General features: G+C 43.6%; 1 protein-coding gene across 5 annotated transcripts in view; it reads right to left on the bottom strand.

The window, feature by feature from the left end:
- INPP4A (inositol polyphosphate-4-phosphatase type I A) overlaps positions 1-9,858 on the bottom strand; it is a 198,205-nt gene extending 188,347 nt beyond the window's left edge. For all 5 annotated transcript variants that reach the window (XM_077814741.1, XM_077814756.1, XM_077814761.1 and 2 more), the window contains exon 1: positions 9,737-9,858. The gene's annotated coding sequence lies outside the window, so the exon portion shown is untranslated. The remainder of the gene's footprint in view (positions 1-9,736) is intronic.
- Positions 9,859-21,396: the final 11,538 nt, after the last annotated feature.

The following is a 21,396-nucleotide window of genomic DNA, read 5'->3' as shown; positions in this document are numbered from 1 at the left end:
AACTGGGAACTGGTCCTGCTTCGAGCAGGGGGTTGGACTAGATGACCTTCAGGGGTCCCTTCCAACCCTGATATTCTATGATTCTATCTCAACTACCATCTTCTTCCAATCTGACCATCTGTGTCCTCCAAACTTTCATTGGCCTGGTCCTGCAAAACACTGGAATGGTTGCAAAGTACAACCTGGAATCTGATCTGCATTTCTTTGTCCTTGAACTTCTCTACTGCTATAAACACTCTTGTTGTCTGGCTTCGTGATCTTTTTTTACTTGAAGTTGTAACGTACCCACTAAAAGATAATAATCTGAGCCAACATCTGCTCCTCTGCTTACTCTGACATCCCTCCAAAAAGATGTCCATCTCTTATTTATACACTCATGATCTATCTGGCTGACAATCACATTGTCTGGTGATCTCAATGTGACCTTGTGAATCCTCTTGTGCTAGAAGAGACTGCCTCCTATCTTTCGGTTGTTTGTGACACAGAAATTCAAGAACTGTTTGCCATATCAGTTTGGGTACCTTCTGCTGCTGTGCCCATAACACCTTCCCAGCCAATAGAACTGTTGCCAATTTGTGCATTGAAGTTGCCTATCAAGTTAATGTCACGGTTAGGCAAGCCATCAAATACTTGCTGCACCTGCACAGAGAATGTATCCTTTTCACTGTCACCTACTGCATTTGTTGGTGCGTATACTCGGATTATTGCATGCTTGACGTGTCTTGTTGGCTGTCTGGCTGTTCTGTTGTTCACTGGCTCCCACGCCAGCAGAGGCTTTGTTGTGATGTTATTCAACATGATTACACCTCTTTTGTCCATTCCACATCCCAAGTACAGTAGAACTGTTTAACCAAGCCTCCGTTATCCGGCTCTCTGTATTAACCAAACCAACAGCTGCCTGGGGCTGTTAGCGGCTGAGGCTCCAACTGTCAGCATGACAGCAGGAGCCCCACTGCCCGGGGCTGACAACCTGAGCCCTACAACTCATTCTCTGGTTTATCTGGATTTTTGGTTATCCGACCTGGCCCCACTCAGATAATCGAGGTTTCACTGTGTAAGATTGTAGCACCATCACACACCATCTTCCCACTCCCTGCCCATCTTGTCTCACTGACACCTAGTATGGTCAGATGGTACTTTTTTCATTTTTCACATAACCTGTGCCAACTTTCCCAGACAATACAAAGAGCTGACAGAGCAGGACATCACAGAAGATATAACAGAAGGATATCAAAGAAAGCTCAGGTGGTTGCGACATGTATGCCCTATGGAACGAGCAAGACATCCTGTTGCTACCCAGTGGCACATACAGAGAAGAAGACAAAGAAATAAAGAGGAGAGGCAGGTAAGATAGAAGTGCCTAGTTTCAGGAGAAGGCTGAAGAGGCAGAGGAAGCAGCACAGAGAGGAAGACATCAAGCAGCTCTACAGAACAGTGATAGACCTCTCAGGAAGAACCAGACAGTCACAGGTGATGCTTACCAGGGATTCTAGGGTACAGGCATTGAAAATGCATGAAGAACAAGCCAGACAATGGTGAAAGTTTCCATTCCATTAAACGGCCCAGGGCAGATCATGCTCAGGTTTAAGAGAAATGCCAGTACTAAATTAGAAACAGAAGAGGACCAACAATATCTAATGAAATTAAAACAACAGTCCAAGATTTTAAACAGGGGAAAGATTTTTGTGTTTAGCAGAATTCAACTTTGGCAAAAGAACAAGTGCCACAAGACTGGAAAGACAGTATCACGGTGTCATTGACAAAAAAGGGTGATCACAGTCGCTGAATGAACCTGGGAACTATTGTACTGCTACCAACCTCAGGTAAAGTATTGGGCACCATTATGCTGAATGGACTGAAGTAGATGAAATATTAAGAGAAGAATAGGCTGGGTTCTATCCAGGCACATCACGTTGTGAACAGATATTCACCCTTTGAGAGATCGTCAGAAAAGCTGCTGCTTGGCAAAAGCACACCTTTATCAAATGTACTGGCTTTAAGAAAGCATTCGATACCTGGTGGAATATTGCTAGCTACGGGATCCCAGACAAGCTGATCAACATAACAAGTTTGTATGATAGAAGCAGATGAGCAGTATAATCAGATGCAGGCCTGGGTGAGTGATTCGATATTGTGACTGGAGTTAGACAAGGGTGTGTGCTACCACCCATCATCTTTGCACTAGAAACACATTGAGTGATGAAGCAGGCAACAAAAGGCACCATGGGTGAAGTAAAATGGGTTAGTAGAGATGAGTTATACAACCTTGACTTTGCAACGGCAATCTTAATTCTGATATTGCCTAACTTTTTAATGTTTGACTTTGCAACCTTGATAATGTTCTATTAACACAGAAGTTCTGTATGTGATAAAGATGTAAGTTATCACAAAGGATAAAAACCCAGTGTCTCACTGCCACCATAGTGAGCTGGCTTGCTTGCATGTACAGCATTGCCTTCTACTCTGCCCTCAACACTAACATTCCCAGAATCCTTGAGCTCAAGTGGCAGGGGCCTATGATTTTGGGGTAGGAATTAAATTCTAACCCTACTGTCCTCCTGAAGTTCCAAGTAGACATAAGGTGCATAATGATAAGCACAAAACCCCAGGTAGCCACAATTTTATTCAGGTGCATGATCCACAGAGAGCAGAGTGGTCCCATGTTACTGGCTTCCTGCTCCTGGTTTCCATCTGTTAAACTGGTTTTAAAGCCAGCTAAACACATTAATTCCCTAGCAATTTGTTTTCATGTAACTGTCTATTGAGTGTTATATGATTGTGATAAAAGAGGGATGGGTCAACAGAATCATAACTGGAAGGGTAGAAGGTCCACAAAATAATCCCTTTTAACATAAAGGCCATACTAGGAAAGCATTCAAGAAATCCTGTAGCAATTGCTGTTGTGGGTAGCTTTCCAAAGCAAGGCCAGATTTTATAGAGTGAGACACGTAACATTTCCACAGGATTTGACACGAAACATTCTTTTAATAAATGCTATAGTGTTTGTTTAAATAATATTGATACACAGAAAACTGCCAGCAGAACTTGCAACACACTTATCAACCTCAACCTATGGTGAAAATACAGCTTTTAGATGACAGAATTCATACTGAATAATTTTCATGTTTCATGAAAAGCTACATGAAGAGGCTGTATAATGAGCCTTTCAAAACACCAACAGAAAGTTTTTGCATTGGCGTCAATTCTAGCTGCCGCCAACATATAATTTCAAAACCAAACCACTGCATTGCTGTCCTTCCTTCCAACACCTTCTTCACAGAAATTGCCTTCTAGATACAGACAAATTAGAAATTTAAAGTGCTTGTTCCTTTGTGTTCTCCATTAAAAGTTCACAATATTCATATTAATTATCAAAATGTGGTTTAGTTTTTCTTCAACTAATGTTTGGTCATTGCACTCATTGTTAAGGACCGACAATTTAGTTTATCAGTGGGAGGCTGCATACTTAAAAATGCAAATTAAAGCAAGATTCGGTGTCTTTCTTAAAAGTGATACTCTAGCTCAACCACAATGTATGGACCTGATGCAAGAATTATAGGGTGAGGTTCTATGGCTTGTGTTCCTCAGGAAATCAGACTAGATGATCACAATGGTCCCTCTAGCCTTAAAATTCTATGAAATATGGTATATAATCCACTTTGTTTGGCACCAGTAGCGATCTCGGCACCATACCATGCATAAAAATAAAGACAGTTCCTGCCCAAAGGAGCTTACAATTTAAAGATTACATGCATAGACAGACTGCACGGAGAAATCCAGGAATATGGGACAATTTAGTTTTCCCCTTCCCTCATTATTAATTCAGTTCTTGCAGGCATCAGAGAAGAAGTGTTTTGTTACTTTTTTTTTTTTTTTTTAAAAGGGCAATGTGAATGAAGAACCTGAGAGAGACCATTCCATGCATATTGGACAAATGCACAGAGTGTGTGGAAAAGAATGAACAGGGCACTAAGGCAGGCACATATTAAAAAGCCTGATGAAAAACTGTTCACTTGATGCAGTTTGCTAATACTAAAATTTCACTACAGCTCTCATTCTTGAAGGTTATTTGTGAAAATACTTACAAAGCCTATATCCACACCACAGACCAGCAATGGTTAATGCTTTAAAGGGAAGCCATGTTGAGCCATAGGACCACAGAAAGACAATACCTCATCACTAGCAGTAAAGAGATACTACGCTTTTTCCCAATGCAAAGCTTCTAACTGTGAAGGCAGAGTAGCAGAACCCATTCTTGGCAAAGCTAATAGTTCTCTGACTGCTATTACTCTCAGTGATTTAAAGGTTATGCATTAGAAAATTCCCTCCAGGAGAAATGCCAGTCACCAGATTCAATCTGTGTATGTTACACCTTAGCTTTGGAGCTGTACCTATTACAGGAAAGCTCACTTATATGGAGTGGTATTACCTTGCAAACAGCTTATTCAAATATAAGATTAGTATTTGTTTCTTAGCACTGAGAAAGAAAACGACACATTGTAGAAGTGTTTGCAAACAAATAGAGACATAATTCATAAGTTTATGATACAATGTGGTTTACTTCATTGTATTTGTAACTGCTCATCTACAAACTGCCCTAATTCATTCTAGATATGCTGCCAAGCAAAGTTAGGATCAACTGTAAAAATAAAACAATTTATTTTAAATTCTTCTTGAATCTTTGCACATACACTGTCAAGGATCAGACACATTAGGGTGCAAAGTGTAATGTATAATTATTCTTAAAATGCTAAACATAATTGTATTGTATATGTGGGGAAATGTATTTTCCCAACAACGACAAAGACATCTGTGTTTGTGAGCAGATGCCTTTCCTCAACTGCTCCAAGACACTGACCACTACCCCACCTACAGTCAAAGTCCACCCTCTTCCTGCTCTTTGACTTTCATTAACAACCAAAATGGATGAAAAAGTCTAGTCTAAGGCTACTTCTAGGGTTCCTAACTTGGGGCTGATGATCAGCCTACCACTATTGCTCTATGCCCAGACCCCTCTGTCAGGAAAGACCAGCTTAGAAATTGGCTTCCTCTCTTCTTATGTCCTCCAGGATTGATATTTCTGGCAGAACTTGTGGATCTAGGCCCACTACAGCCCAACTGCAGGGGCTATTAACCCCTTCCTACACTGTTCACCCCATCACAAATTACAGTCTCCAAAGACTCCAGCATTGAGCCCTGAAAGACATAAACCATGAATCTCTTCCCATGGTATCTTTATTTCCCAAGTGTCCCATAAGTTCTACCTCCCTTGTCCTTCATTTCTCCTCTCTCTCTATTCTGTCCCTTCCTACTCCTGTTCTATCCACAGTATGGGAGGGCTCTTTCTTTCCACTCTGCTGGGTCTGGACTGCTCCACTACATTTGTCTGCAACATGTGAACAGAACTGACAGCAATTAGAGATCGCATCAACTTTCACACTGCAGACCTCACTATCAGCATGACAAAACTGCAGGACATGGCCAAGACTGTGGCTGTCATGATAAATGCAGGACAACTGAGAGGTACATATTCTTATCAATATGCAAGACACTACCAGAATATCAATGGTCCCCTTTTAAATAAATGTATCCCATTTCTTTAGTAGTCTGTCTTAATGAGATTTCACTGTTTATGAGAATAGTATTGATTAATTGGACATACAGGTCCAAGGACTGTGGGCAAGATTCTGCGCCTTGCCTCTAAGTGGTAGATCAATGGAGGAGGAACAGTATTTTCTCTTGAAAGAGTATAGGATGAAGGCTCAAGAAGGATCTTTTAATTTTAAAAGGTCAATCCTAGGTCATAATTTATATGAGTGTAAATTGTAGCAGTCTACCATTTTGCGGGGCTCCAGTTCTAACAATAAGTAGATACTTCTCAATATTGAGAGATGGACATCATCATCATCTGTTCCAGGTTACTTACCCCACAGCTATGCTTACCAAACAAAGCCATACTGTGGACAATATTTGGCAAAAGTATTTTTATTTTCTGAGACTGGGAGAATTCTCCAATCTCTTACAATAAGTGTTGATCAAGGATATTGGGCAGTAACTAGCATATTTATCTGGGCTTTTGCAGTACTGAGATAAGGGCAGTTCATGGGAATGGAGCTAGGACACCATCTTTTGAAGAGTCTCAGAAATACCTGTCAGGAATGGTTTAGTTATTATGTAGCCCTGCCTTGAGTGCAGGGGACTGGACTTGAAGACCTACTGAGGTCCCTTCCCGTACCATGCTTCTATGATTCTATGCAAATTAGGGGAGGGGGTGGAGGGCAAGTATTTCAGCGTTTCTGTACTGAGAAACTATCATTTCCAGGTTTGCCATGCTGCCTGCTCTGGATTGCTCCCTGGACCCACAGCTCCTAGTCGTCATCTTCGGGTATCTAAATGAGGCTTAGATGCAGGTGACCTGTGCACCCGATCAAAGTCTGTGTCCCAAGGCAGCTTGATTAATATGCAATGAAGGAATCAGCATGCTTGCTAGGACACTCATATTGCAGTGCTGAGATCTATCCCCTTTGTCCTGCAGGGCTTTTATCAAGTCAGGCAGGTTTTGGCTCCGCTTCTTGTACAGCCCAGGATTGGTCTTCAAAGCCAAAATCTGTTCTTCAGACTCTGCTGTCCACACAGTCAGATCCTGCAGCGTCATCTGAACTGTGTCCAGAATGGACTGCATGCTGGTGATGTCATCAGAAGTAGTCCTGCTGTTTATATCAACTCTTTCAAAGTTCTTCGCTCCATCAGAGATTTGAAAGGTTCTGCTATCATCCCTGTAAGTTCAAGTGCTTCTTAAAACTGCTGTAGAAACTTTTTGGGTAAGGATGTTTTAGGTAAACACCTAATTTGTCTGGATCTTGATCACAGAGTTCAGAATCAGGCAGCCATCTTCCTTCTACAGCTCAAATGACTCCTTGTAAGGATTATTTCATTCATATTTTCAAAAGGTTCTAGTGCACATTAGGGATTATATTAAAATTTGATCATTAAAAACAAATTCACTCCAGTGTAAAGCTGTCATATGTCAGTCTTTAGGAAACATGTATGGCACAGGTGCAGACAGCTGAAAATAGAGTACTACAATAGACACTAAATGAACCTGGTACTACTGGCTGGGAGGGGAGCAGCAGCAAGCTCCACATCTCAATTTGGACTAGCCAACAAAGTGCTAAGGTTTAAAAATATTGAAGTTTATACACATGTAAAGACCTATTGCATTTCCACACCAGTCTCAGCTCCCCTCCAACATTTAACACTAGTGTCGAGTTTAGTGAGAAACTGAGAGGAAAATAATTGGCTTATATTCACCAAGGAGTTCCCAAGCCAAGCAACCTGTTGAACTGAATCTTCAGAAGAAAAACAGAGCTCAACAGTGAGCTTTTAAAAACAGGAGGTTTTGAGACAAACACAAGTGTAAAGCTGTTTTCCAGGACAACCTGCACTTTTAAACTCACGTCAGCTGACATGACTGAGTCAAGAGTTTGAATCAAATGCACATACCACCACCTCTATATCATTCCCTTTGGTTTAGAAAACCAAAATCAAAAAAGAATTAGATAAGTTAATGGAGGATAGGTCCATCAATAGCTTTTGGCCAGGATGGGCAGGAATGGTGTCCCTAGCCTCTGTTTGTCAGAAGCTGGGAATGGGAGACAGGGGATAGATCACCTGGTGATTACCTGTTTTGTCCACTCCCTCTGGGGCACCTGGCATTGGCCACTGTTGGAAGACAAGATACTGGACTAGATGGACCTTTGGTCTGACCCAGTATGGCTGTTCTTATGCAGACAGATCTCCACTGTTGATATACTCTGGTCTTGCACATGGATAATAAAATCCAAGATATGTTATAAGCAATCTGCTTCCTTTTAGGGCTTGTCTGAATATGGAAATTGACCAGAATGATTATTGCAAAATAAACTATTCCAGAATAGCTCCCAGTGTGGACACACACATTCCAGAAGAAGAATGCCTTTTTCCATTTTAGCTTAATCCACTTTTAAAGTGGATGCTCTCTCAAATTTTGTATTCCCTCTCCATCATCTACTCCACCCACCTGGGTTTATCATTATTTGTCATGTGACTGTAGTCCTGATACTGTGGCCTCTTTCTGCCTCTTGCATGAGAACTTAAGTGGAAAGGCAGAGATCACAAAAGCCCTCAAGGCAACCCAGGTACAAGCAAGCAATTGGTTTGCAGATAGGCATTTAGAACCCTGCTCCAACTTATTTTTTTCAATTTGAGTGATGGGAGTTGCATTGGATGGGAGGAAACTCCTCCCACTCAAGCTGTGGAGTCAAGCTGTGGAGTAACATCAGTTGGAGCTTCCAACTCAGAAGAGAGTCACTTGCAAAGGATGGGTTTCAGAGTAGCAGCTGTGTTAGTCTGTATTCGCAAAAAGAAAAGGAGTACTTGTGGCACCTTAGAGACTAACCAATCTATCTAAGCATAAGCTTTCGTGAGCTACAGCTCACTTCATCGGATGCATACTGATGAAGTGAGTATGCATCCAATGAAGTGAGCTGTAGCTCACGAAAGCTTATGCTCAAATAAATTGGTTAGTCTCTAAGGTGCCACAAGTACTCCTTTAATTTCGATTGTAAATTCATCAGGTGAAAAGACCTTGCCATCAAGTATTTCTGTAAAGTATTATGTACACGAACATCACTACACAAAAGAGGTACCCATGCTAATGTCAAAACACAGGCTCTGTGATAAAATACCCAGAAACATGGATGAAAATAAATGACAATGCGACTGTCACATAATAATAAATTCAAATAGATTGTTGGCAGGATTAATTACAAAAATCAGTTTTGAAGTTCTGCATCTGTCTGCGAGATAGTTATTTATATGCATCTATTTTTTCCTCCAAAACACCAAAGGCAAGGCACAGCTATTTTAAAGTGATCACAGTAGCCCACTTCTCAAGATCAACAATACAGAAAACAAAATTATGCTGACATGGAAAAAAATCACCATGGCCTACAAACAGCTGGACTAGTAAGTGGGAAGTTGGAAGAAAATGATTTTTTGAAATTGGAGGGAGACCTTGACAGTGCCTGTTAAGTAAACAGCAAGCATCATAAGCCTGTTCAAAATGGATACTGCATATGAACACCTTAACCGGCGGGATTAAGGTAGGGAAACTCAACATTCCCCCTTATTTGGGTCGCAAATACAGCATACCCCTTCACTCGCCCATCACTGGTTCCTAAGCTTACGAGGAGCAGAAGCCCCGGCATCAGCCCGCCAGGCCTGCAGGGCAGCCCAGGCTCCGGCAGCCCAGCAGCTGCCGCGCAGACACCCGGCGAACTATTCACAAGTCAGGATTTGTCCCCTCCCTGCCAACTGATGCCCTCGACCTCGGCACCAGCCAATCACCAGGCGCAGGCGCGAGCCGCGCGGCGGCCACATCCCGCCCGGGCCCGGCGCGGGGCATCGGCGCCGCCGCAGCCCCGGTCACGAAACGCCCCCACGCGCGGGCTGCGGCCATCGCGGCGCTTCCCCCCGGCCCCCGCCCCGGGAACCAGCCCTGCCCACGGCGGGCAGCTGCCCAGGGCTGAGGGGAGCCGAGCGTCCCCTGGCCATAGCCGGGGCGCGGTCCGGAGCAGGGACCGCTGCCCCGTCCTGCTGCCGCCCGCTGGTCCCCCCCGGCCGCTGCTGCACCTCCGAGCCCCCGCAGTGCATCCGCAGGCTGGGGCACAGCCCGGGAAACGAGCCTGCTCCTTACCGCCGCCGCCCCGCTCCTCCGCCGCTCCCGCCCAACAGGGCTCGCAGCAGCAGCAGCGCCCCGCTCCGCCGCCCGCGGCTCCAGCGGCCGGAGGCGTCGACGCGCTCCGCAGCTCCCGGTTGTGACGGCAGAAGGCAGCCCGGCCCCTCCTCCCGCCGCAAGAGCGGCGGCGGCTCGGCCCCCTGCAGGCCTGCTCCTGCCCGGGCGTCCTCTGCCGCAGCGCCGCCCTCCCGGGGGTGGGCGGCGGGGAGGGTTTCAGGAGGGCTGGTAAAATCCCCTCTGCTGAAATCCCCTCCCGCTCCGGCAGGGCCGGGAGCCTCTTGCGTCCGGGGGCGCTGGAACAATGTGGGGAGTGGAGGTGCTGAGCGCTATTGCACTCAGCCGTAAACCCTGTATATGGTGGAAACCACGTCAAGCCGGGGGGGCGCCCCTAGTTCCTTCCAGCACCTCTGCTTGGGTCTCCGCCTGCTGCACGCGTAGGCCCGCACTTTCAACATGAAGGGCCCTGCCCTGCTTGCCTTGTGCAAGCCAAAACGGGCCGCTGAGCACTATCCATGCAATCCGCACTGCGTTACCTAGAGCCAGTAGGGCGCTCCACACTGTGCAAGGTATGAAAAGAGCCGCTCCCTGAGCCAACGTGCCCTTGGCACTGTAGCGAGCACATGCTATGGGCAACCGTACCCACAAGCTGTGGCCATCCAAGCCTGTGAACAGTACTGCTGCCAACCTCAAACTGTTGGAACTGAGTCAGTCTGGTCCCCACCCTATGAATTGGAAATTCGTGAATGTCTTAAAAATAAATTGAGGTTTTGCTTATTTGTGTTCAGGTTTTGGAGCCTTCTGGGTGCGCTCAGCCACATCTTCAAACTTTGGTTTGAAACCATGAGGGCTAGAAAGTTACTTTACAAAAAAACAATTAAAGCTGAGGTTCTCTCCTGAGTCTCCAGGAAGCTGAACTTTAAGTAAACATTGCCTATCATAAAACCAGTAATTAAATTACACCTGTTGGCAACACATACAGGTGTGTCATTTGCTTTAAAAAGGGGCAAAATGAAAGGCACCCTAAGATACACAGGTATTTAAGTTTTGTATTAAACATAACCTTACTGATTTCCTCTTCAATTTTTTGGGTTGATTTAAACATTTCCTTCAGTTTTTGAAACATGAGCATCTGAAAACAAAATTGACCAGTTTCTCTCCGTGTCCAATTTAAAGTTCAAAAGTAAACTAACAGCACATGTAGGGAAAAAAAATTATGTTTTGACTATTGATGACTTTTTATTAAAGTTATGCATTTTTAACAAGATAGACTAGGATTTAAGATGAGACATAGCTCCAATGTCACTATAAAATAAAGAAAACAAGTCCCAATCCTGCAAGAAGCCCTGTCTAGGTGGACCCCTGTACCTGCAGATAGTAGTCTCATTCTCCACACATGAACCCTGCATAAAGCCCCACAGAAGTAACTGATGATGTGAATGGGCAACAGCATTTACTGATTTTTAAGAGGATATAATTCAAGCTATAGAAGCAAGTACAGCGTATTTCTTATCTCTCCTCTTATGTGGCCATGGTCAACTGTGCTGCCTTGATAACTAGTGCACTTTCCACACGACATTTATTGAAAATGCTAAATCAGGAATTTTGACTCAATTTATCAATCAGTGTATACCATAAAAAGAAAAGGAGTACTTGTGGCACCTTGGAGACTAACAAATTTATTTGAGCATAAGCTTTCGTGAGCTACAGCTCACTTCATCGGATGCATTCATTTCCACTGAATGCATCTGATGAAGTGAGCTCTAGCTCACGAAAGCTTATGCTCAAATAAATCTGTTGGTCTCTAAGGTGCCACAAGTGCTCCTTTTCTTTTTGTGGATACAGACTAACACGGCTGCTAACTCTGAAATTTATACCATGTGTCTATCAGTCACCGTAGGCCAGAGCTGTCCAAAATAGCCAAATAGGGAAGCAGGGGTGCAAAAGATCTATCTGGCTTTAAGATTAAACTCAATAAGTTTATGGAGGAGATGGTATGATGGGATAACATGATTTTGGTAATTAATTGATCTTTAAATATTAATGGTAAATAGGCCTAATAGCTTGTGATGGGATATCAAATGGGGTGGGATCTGAGTTACCCAGGAAAGAATTTTCTGTAGTATCTGGCTGGGGAATCTTGCCCATATGCTCAAGGTTTAGCTGATCACCATATTTGGGGTCAGGAAGGAATTTTCCTCCAGGGCAGATTGGAAGAGGCCCTGGAGGTTTTTCGCCTTCCTCTGTAGCATGGGGCACGGGTCACTTGCTGGAGGATGCTCTGCTCCTTGAAGTCTTTAAACCACAATTTGAGGACTTCAATAGCTCAGACTTGGGTGAGAGTTTTTTTGCAGGAGTGGGTCGGTGAGATTCTGTGGCCTGCGTTGTGCAGGAGGTCAGACTAGATGATCATAATGGTCCCTTCTGACCTTAGTATCTATGAATCTATGAACCTGTTCAGCTAAAAGCCAAACATATTACAGTGGAACCCCATTTATGCAATCTAATTGGGACCAGAGAGAGATCCGCTAATCAAAAATTTGGATAATCAGGAGAATGGGCGAGGCTCCGGCAGTCGGCCCTGGGCAGCAGCTGGGCTCCAGCTGTAGAACTGATCAATTAAATTGTTTTTAATTGTTCTCTTTATTAATATCACTTCATAAGCAAAGTTTTATGAATGAAACAACATTCATTCATAAAACCGGTTACCCCAATAACTGCCTAATTGAGTCTCACTTTCAATCCAATTGCTGCTTAAATCGCTGAAACTTGCACTGTTTCAACTTTCAGAGTAACAGCCGTGTTAGTCTGTATTCGCAAAAAGAAAAGGAGTACTTGGGTCACCTTAGAGACTAACCAATTTATTTGAGCATGAGCTTTCGTGAGCTACAGCTGTACAGCTCACGAAAGCTCATGCTCAAATAAATTGTTTAGTCTCTAAGGTGACACAAGTACTCCTTTTCTTGTTTCAACTTTGTAACTTCTGCTCACTGTTTGTCATTCCTTACACTTGTCCATATTGTAACTCAAACTCCATTTTAACTTGTTCCAAACTCCATTTTAAAATGCTCACTCCATTTTGTAAAAGCTTGCTGCAACCTTCATTTTTGCAAAACCCTACTGTAATCTTATTAGTTTAGATGTGTGAATGAGGTATGTATGGATGATGGAATCAACCTCCAGCCCCAGCCTGTCCTGATGAAATAAAGTGTCTGCATCTTCAGCCTTTGGGTGTTTACAACAACCCTGACAAAGTAAGAGGAGTCCACCGTCAAAAGAAAAGAACAAAAGTACAATTGAAGAAATATCAAAGCCAGGTCCTAGGCTGAAAGTCATGTCTGCAATTGACGGGTGATCAATCACACCGAACCCAGAGGCAGCATGACACAGCAAGACCTATCAACTCTGGATTCAAACTAAAGCCTACAAAAAGGATGAGTGAGATGGAAGACTTTGAAGGGCAACATTCTGCTGCCAACATGGAAGGGCATCGGTGCATGCCCAACAGAGACCCAACTCTTCCTTGTGCCTGGCTTTCCTGGCCAGTTAGCCACCACAAGCTACGAACCCAAGCCACAAACTCAAGCTACATTCAGGACTGGTAACTATACAGCAGCTGCAGAACCTGTGTGTGTGTATGAACGAACGTGTGAATGAATGTGAAACTGAATGAAATGTTATAGCTATAACTGACTGCCTACTACGATTCTTTTTGTATTCACAATAAATGTGACATTTTGTCTTATCCACTTTAATAAGATCCTGCTGGTTTTTATTTTATTGGTATAACACAGCTGTCAGCCCCACCACTTAGTTCAGTTAATACAGACAGCCAGATAATGGAGGCTCAGATAATAGGAGTTGTACTGTATTTTGAAAAGTTCAAGGGGCCACAATTGATATTTTAAGGCAAGCTTTCTGCGTCATTCCATTTCCTTTGCATAGCTCAGGGAATACAAATGGAGCAGGTTCTACCCCCCCAAGTCACCTGCTGTGGATTCCCCTTAACAGTTGACAACTAGCTCCTGTGTGCAGGGAACATGTTGGGATGAAGAGTGGCAGGAGTATACTACTACAGTAGAACCTCAGAGATACGAACATCAGAGTTACAGACTGACTAGTCAGCCAGACACCATGTGAAACCAGAAGTAAACAATCAGGCAGCAGCAGAGAGACACACACACACACAAAAAGCACTGTACTGTGCCTGTATTGCATCTTAAAGGTAGGCACATCTGGACTCCCCACCCGACTCGCGGGGTAGACACAGCAAGACACTGCGCTTTCTTCAGAGTTACAAACATTTCAGAGTTATGGTTAACCTCCATTCCTGAGATGTCTGTAGCTCTGAGGTTCTAATGTATATGGCTATCTCCAACTGATATGTATGGCCTGTAGAGGACTGTTGCCAGTTGCTGACTCAAGATAGTGCAGGCCACAGGCTACTCTAACCCAGCTGGAGCAGAGAATCAGGGAGCCATAATTGTCTGTTGGTTTGTTCTCAGCTTCTCTTTTCCTTTCTCCTAAGCAACTGTGCGGAGGAAGGAGCCATCTTTTGCTAGGTGCTCCCCAAAGTTGAGGCAGAGCCAAGAGAGCTCCTACCCTGCTCTTCCACCCAGCGCACAACAATAAAACAGGCAATGGAGCAACCAGAGCACCTCCCTCTCTCGTGCTGCAGCAGTCAGCAGGGAAGCTGTGGAGCTGCTTAGAGTACTCATGGCTCGCACCCAAGCTACTCCTAGGGCTACAGGGAAAGTGGTGGTAGGCAAGGCCTCATATTGTCTCCCTGCATTGACTTGGCTGATTCAAACACATAAAAATCACAGAATGTAGCTCGGAGAGCCTATTTTCAATTGATAATCAAATATAAATGTTTTTAACATTTGCCTGTAGCCACAGGTTAGAGCCTTGAGGGCCACAGGTTGGACACCACTGATCTAAACTAAGAAACAATACATGTTTAAAAATGCATACAAACATTATTTAAATTAACCCTCTTAAAAACAAAAAGAAAATCACTAAACAGATTTCCCATGTCTACCATAAAAAAAGAAAGATTCCCTCCAAAACAAGCCATCTGCTCATAAAAAGCCTGAGTGCACAGCCAGAAGATCATCAAATGTGCTCTGTCAGACCAAGATGGGAAATGAGTTTCAAAGTAGGGGGTTCTCCACTGAGTATGCACCACTACCAGCACCCATAAATATAAATCTAGGAATTTCAGCTCTAAGGTCCCTGATGATCTCAGTTGCCAGGAGAAAGAGGCAGTTCATCTGATACCCAGGACTCAAGCCATAAAGGGCTTTGTATACATTCTATCCTCGTACTGAAAAATATGAATCTAAAGAAAGGATTTTAGACAAGTAATGTTCTGTGGTCCATGCCTGAAGCATGCACTCTTCCCATTTATTCTCACTGTGCCCACCATGCCAAGGACCCACAATTGGTCTCCTCTGACCTAGACCTCCATATTTACAATTTGCAGTAGTATTGTTCAACCCCCTTGATCACCCTGCAGCAGTCATTGAAGGAGTACAGCTGGGTATGTGAGTAAAAACCACCAAGATATGTTGCAACAGACTTCAACTGAATAATGACCCTCTCCCCTCTCCGATCCCCCCAATAAAAAACTTGTGGGAAAAACACATCCCTGGCCCCAAATTCACAAAACAATAACCTATTCATAAACCTTACCCCCCCCCCCGGTGCGAATTAAAAAGAAACTATACAATGGAGTAATTAGCATCATTTTACAAGAACACATTTTAAAATTAGAATCTATGAAATAAGAAACCATCTTCAGCCTGTAAATAAGTGGGGAGAAGTAGCTGACTTTCAGTACTCCCAAAAGGCCAACTTCGCAGTTTCAGCATTCAGTTGGCCGTATTTAGTTACTGTTTCTTTCCCAACTGTTGTTAGATTCCTATTAAAAAGAAATCAACAATAAAAATAAGAAACTTTCAATTCTGGACTGGCTGTGATGCCATCATAAATCAATTGAGATTTAATTGTGTGATTTATCTCACCAAAAACCTTGGTGGAATTACTGCAATTACTTCCTTCTGTCTCTTGCAGCCCATTGATTATTCCCTACTCATTAAGAACAGAGAACAGCAAAACTCTCATCAAAAACACAAGTTCATATGAAAAAAAACCCTAAGAAATATTTATTAAAATACTGCATCAGAAAAGTGTCTTAAATACATCACCTGCTAGTGACCTCATTGTGGTTACTCATAAGGGTGTTCCTGTCTCTAAGCAGCGGCTTCTTCTCCCTTCAGTATCTATGAAAAATATTATTAATCAACCTATTTTTTTATCCTGAAAATAAAACATAATCCAGTGCAAGAAACAACGAGAAGCTGCTGAACTTGAATTAATATGCAAACTAGATACCATTAACTTAGGTTTGAACAGAGACTGGGAGTGGCTTGGTCATTACACTAATTGAATCTATTTCCCCATGGTAAGTATCCTCACACCTTCATGTCAACTGTCCGAAATGGGCCATCGTGATTATCACTTCAAAAGTTTTTTTTCCCCTGATGATAATAGCTCCTCTTAATTAATTAGCCTCTTACAGTTGGTATGGGTACTTCCACCTTTTCCTGTTCTCTGTATGTATAAATAGCTTCTTACTATATGTTCCATTCTATGCATCCAGTGAAGTGGGTTGTAGCTCACAAAAGCTTATGCTCAAATAAATTTGTTAGTCTCTAAGGTACCACAAGTACTCCTGTTCTTTTTTGCTGATACAGACTAACACGGATGCTACTCTGAAACCTGTCATAATGTATGTCTTGATTTCATTTTACCAGCCATCCTTTTTGGACAGCAGAAAGGAAGGACCCTCTGGGACATTGGTAGGAATGCATCTGACAGACTGCCAGTGTCTGTACTGATGTAAAAGCAGGGACAGACCAGAACAATCCTTATGACTGATTATGGTCACCCTTTTGTTTTAGGATAAGTTATAATGTCTACTATAGTTTCTTTCCTATATGTATTACAAATTAGGCACTCTAGTTAAATGTACATTTCTTTGTTTTAAGGTTTAGTAAGTAAAAGACAGGATCTTGTATTGTGTCTATGTTAAGGGGATTCAAAATAAACTGACACTGCTTGTATTCTCAAAGGAATGAGGAATGTATGCATCAGGAAAAGATAAGGTGTGAAAGCCATTGTTATAACCAGATGGTCAAGGAAAAAGGAGTAAAGAGACTTAACAACACCACAAAATCATTAATGCGCATCCATAATGAAGGAAGGGCAAATTGACGACTCTGAGGTGAAGGCTGGCACCCCTAAAGACAGGACAATTGATTAAATTGGAACCAGGACAGGATAACCCTCTCAGAGGTGTATTGGAATGTTTACATCAGAAGATAACACCAATTAAGAAGTAACCTGTCACAAACTGACACAGCAAAATCCATAGACTTCAACAGAGAAAAGGAACTATAAGAATAGGGTGCTTTGCCATGGGATTTTCGGTTCGTCTTGCCACTACTCCAGGAGCATCGGATCATGACCGACAAAGCCCGGCTCCCCTCTGCGACCAATCTGGCTGGCCACTAGATTGATCCAGACTCCAAACAGGTAACTATAAAAACATCAACTGGCAGGACTGTGTGCATGATGTGTATGTGTGTGTGGCTGAAAAGCATATGCTAACTCTTGTATTTTCAATAAATATGGCGTATATGCTTTCTCTCTTATAAAAGATCCTGTGTGCTTTGTATAGCATAACAATGCTTCCAGTGCATTGTTAAGTGTTTGCAGGATTGGGACCACAGACAGAACACCATGGGAAAATTAGATGTAGTGATAACCTACATATTTATTTAAAATTTATAATATATGGTTGGAATATTCATAAGCACCCAACATTGGCTGACTTTCCTCCTGTTGAATCAATAGGAGTTAGGCCAATGATGAGTGCTTTAGAAATCTGCATCCTAAATTAATTCTTATTACGTAATTACATTATTACTATCAGATATAGTGGAGACAACTGTACTGATTCTAAAAGTGAGCTGTAGCTCACGAAAGCTCATGCTCAAATAAATTGGTTAGTCTCTAAGGTGCCACAAGTCCTCCTTTTCTTTTTGCGAATACAGACTAACATGGCTGTTACTCTAAAAACAAACAACAACCCTTCTGAACCTGTGATAAATGAAGGGTGGGGGAGGAAGTAATTCCCTTTTATGGACCCAGCCAGCCAGTTAGCTATAAAATCCCTCTTAGCAGCTGTTCTGTACTTGCTTTACCTGTAAAGGGTTAAAAGTCTCACTGCTATGTATAGGTAAAAGGAACTGAGTGGGCACCTGGCCAAAAGACTCAATGGGAAGGCTAGAACTTTTTAAAATTGAAACAAGACACCCCCCGCCCCTGAGACTGTAAGCAGCTCCCGTCCCTTCCCCCCAGCACGGTGCCAAAAGGCTGCTGCTGGCCACATTCTGGTGCGAACTGTGGCAGAAATCTGAAGGGGAGGGGGCCATGTGACCCTGTGTGCCACCCCCTCCCCCGTGTTACCTCAAGAAGACATCGTACCAGATACCAGGAGAGGCAGGTCAGTCCTGGGGGACCAGCCAGGCATGGAGGGTGGAGAACGCCAGGCAGGGAGTGTTGGGTCTGACAAAGTGGGTATTCACACACGAAAGCTTATGCTGCCAATATGTCTGTTAGTCTATAAGGTGCCACAGGACTCTGCCTCTTTTACAAATTTAAAAATGTTTTACCTAGAAACTTGAACAGCTCTCAGCCATGGCAGAGTGGTTCAAATCTCCTGGGCAGTTATGTAATTAGACATATATTTAAACAGAACATTATGTTACCCAAGATTAGAGTGTAGCAATTCCGATCTCTTGAGTAAATCCGCATTCAGAGTAATTTAAAAATGCATATTATGTACATGTTTCTATGGTGTCCTAGAAAGTATAACAAACAGGTCTGGTTCCAGGCTCTGAAACTATGACAGTAAGTAGTCCTGTCCTAAATAAAGTGCAAATGAGACCCCTATAATACAAAACAAAGCTAACCTCAAGGCACCTAGTATTTATAAAGTACTGAAATCTCAAATTGCAAATATTTTCCTATTAAAATTTAAAAATATTTGATCAACTGTCCACTGTATATTTGAAAATAATGTAACAGTTACCTACTCATGTTCTGCCAGAACTGTCTGTCAAACGATTTCCAGATGAAGTTTATGGTGTTGGTCTTAAAAGAAGCTTGAATGATTTAGCTGGCACCTTGAAGACTGCCTCCCTGCCTCCCGAGTTAGGTGCAGTCATCTCAACTAAAGCATTCAGACTAACAATCCCCTCCTTTAAGAGAGATGGTGGCACAGCACTCGCATGTGGGTGCTCTTGACTCAGCAAGTCATATACACCACCCCACTGACCTGCCACAGCTAAGATTTGATTAACTTTAAGATATATAACAAAGCCTTATCTTCTCCTCCACCCCAAGATTTTCCTATAGAAGAAGGGAATGAGGCACATGCTGCCTAGCATTGTGTCAATTTGTTTTATACCTACCTATTTCATTCCATATTCTTTATGAAAATATGCTTATGATATGAATATGACCTAACTGAGATATACTTTATGCAAGATGGCTCATGTGAGGTATCATTGGCAAGGTTATGATTTACTGAATGTGATTATCCAATTTGTATGCCTGTATTCTTTCTGTATCTGAAGTTAGGAATATTAACTATGTATCTGTATTTCAAATGTGTTACTTTGCGTGTCACATCCCCTCCCCACCTCACCCCACCCCACCCCACCCCACCCAACCCCTATGCTTCAGGTACAACAATGAAAAACCCAGACAAGGCTAATGGGCCATTAGCAGAGACAATGGACTATGAAAGAGCTTAGTCTGCCTGTGGACACTGGAGACAGCCTATGAGCAATGGCTGCCACAGCCCTGCAGAGACATGGGTCTTGTCACCTGGTACTAAACATTACCTGGGACTTCTTGTAACTTTCCACTGGAAGGGAAGGGAGGTCAAGTTTGGGAAAGGAGGATTCCCACCTTATGTAAATGCAAAGGGGCCTCCTCCTTCTTGCCATGGCTTTCTACCCAAAAAGAAAGACTGCAAAAGCCACCTGAAGAGAAGGCAAGGGGGGAGTCCGACTGAGACGGGGTCCAGTCTGAAAAGGAATACAACTGGAACTCTGAACCACAGAAACTTTGCAACCTGCCTAAAATAACATGTAGGGTGAGAATTTACATTTTGTAACCTGTTTCTTAAGTATATTGAACTTAGTTTGTGTATTCAGTTTTATTTGGTCAGTAATCTCTACTGACTTCGTATTGTCTGTTATCTCTTATATTCACTTAAAATCCACCTTTGGTAGTTAATAAACTTATTTCTTGTTTATAATATAACTCAATTTATATAATTTCTAACTGGTAGCTGGGGTGGGGGAGTAGTGTGCACACCTCTCTTCACACTGAGGAAGAGGGCGGATTTTTATGAGCTTGCACTGTGCAGATTTTTCTATACAGCGCAAGGCAGTATTATTTTGGGTTTAGCTCCCAAAAAGGGCCCTGCATGTGAGTCCTGAGGGAGTCCCCTCGCACAGAGCTGACTTCAGTCTGTGTCTGCAGCGGGGTGTGACCCTACATGTGTGTGTGTACTGCAAGAGGCTGAAGAGCCTGATTCAGCAAAGCAGGGAGAGGGAGCCCAGGCTGATTGAACAGGGGAGGCTCAGTTAAACCCCAGTACATCAGGTGGCATCCCAGAACGGGGGGGGGTCCAACCCACCACACATACCATGTAACTCTTGGGAGAATTCTGCACAATGGTGAGCACACAGAATTCACATCCCTTTCAGATTTCTTTGCTTCCCCACAGAAAAATGACTTTGTGATGGGGAAGCAAAGGGAAGCTGCAAGTGTGGTCATGTACCCCTCCCCAGCAGTGCTAGCATATTGTTTCCGGTGCCTGGAGCAGCTGGCAGAGAAGTAAATCACTGCGAGGAGGGGGTGTGTGCAGTGGCTGGGGACACCCAGGTCAGTGGCTCCTATCGTGCTAGTCTCAGGACAGGACTTCCTCTTCCCCTGCAAGGAGTGGCCGGTGCTGGGTCAGAACCACCCACAGAAATCCCCCAGCACTGCACCTCCCCCAACTGCTTCCTGCCTGAATTGAACACCCCTCGCCCCCCTGTCAAGCCTCACCCACTGCATCCGGAGCCCTACTGCACCCATATACCCCTGCTGAGCCCTATCCCACTACCCCCAAACCCACCCACTGGGCTCTGCATCTGGACCCCCACCTCTGCATCCACATCACCCCCTGCTGACTACCCTGCACACATACCCCCATCGCAAGTCTCACCCCCTGCATCAGGACCCTTACCCCTACACCCAGACCACCCCCCACTGAAACTCCCACCCTGACAAGCCTCATCCCACCCTGCACCTGGACCCCTACTAAGCCCCACTCCCCAGCACCCAGATGCCCCAGCTGAGCCCAACCACCTTCACCTGGACCCCTCTGCAGTCCCATTGCCCCTGCATGCAAAACCCCCAATGACAGATTGCTGAATTGGAATTTATTTGCAAACTGGAGACAATTAACTTAGGCTTGAATAGAGACGGGAGTG

Source organism: Eretmochelys imbricata, chromosome 1 (assembly GCF_965152235.1).
Source record: "Eretmochelys imbricata isolate rEreImb1 chromosome 1, rEreImb1.hap1, whole genome shotgun sequence".
NCBI lineage: Eukaryota > Metazoa > Chordata > Testudines > Cheloniidae > Eretmochelys > Eretmochelys imbricata.
The sequence above is the reverse complement of the archived record's forward strand: the minus strand, read 5'-3'. Positions and strand labels throughout refer to the sequence as shown.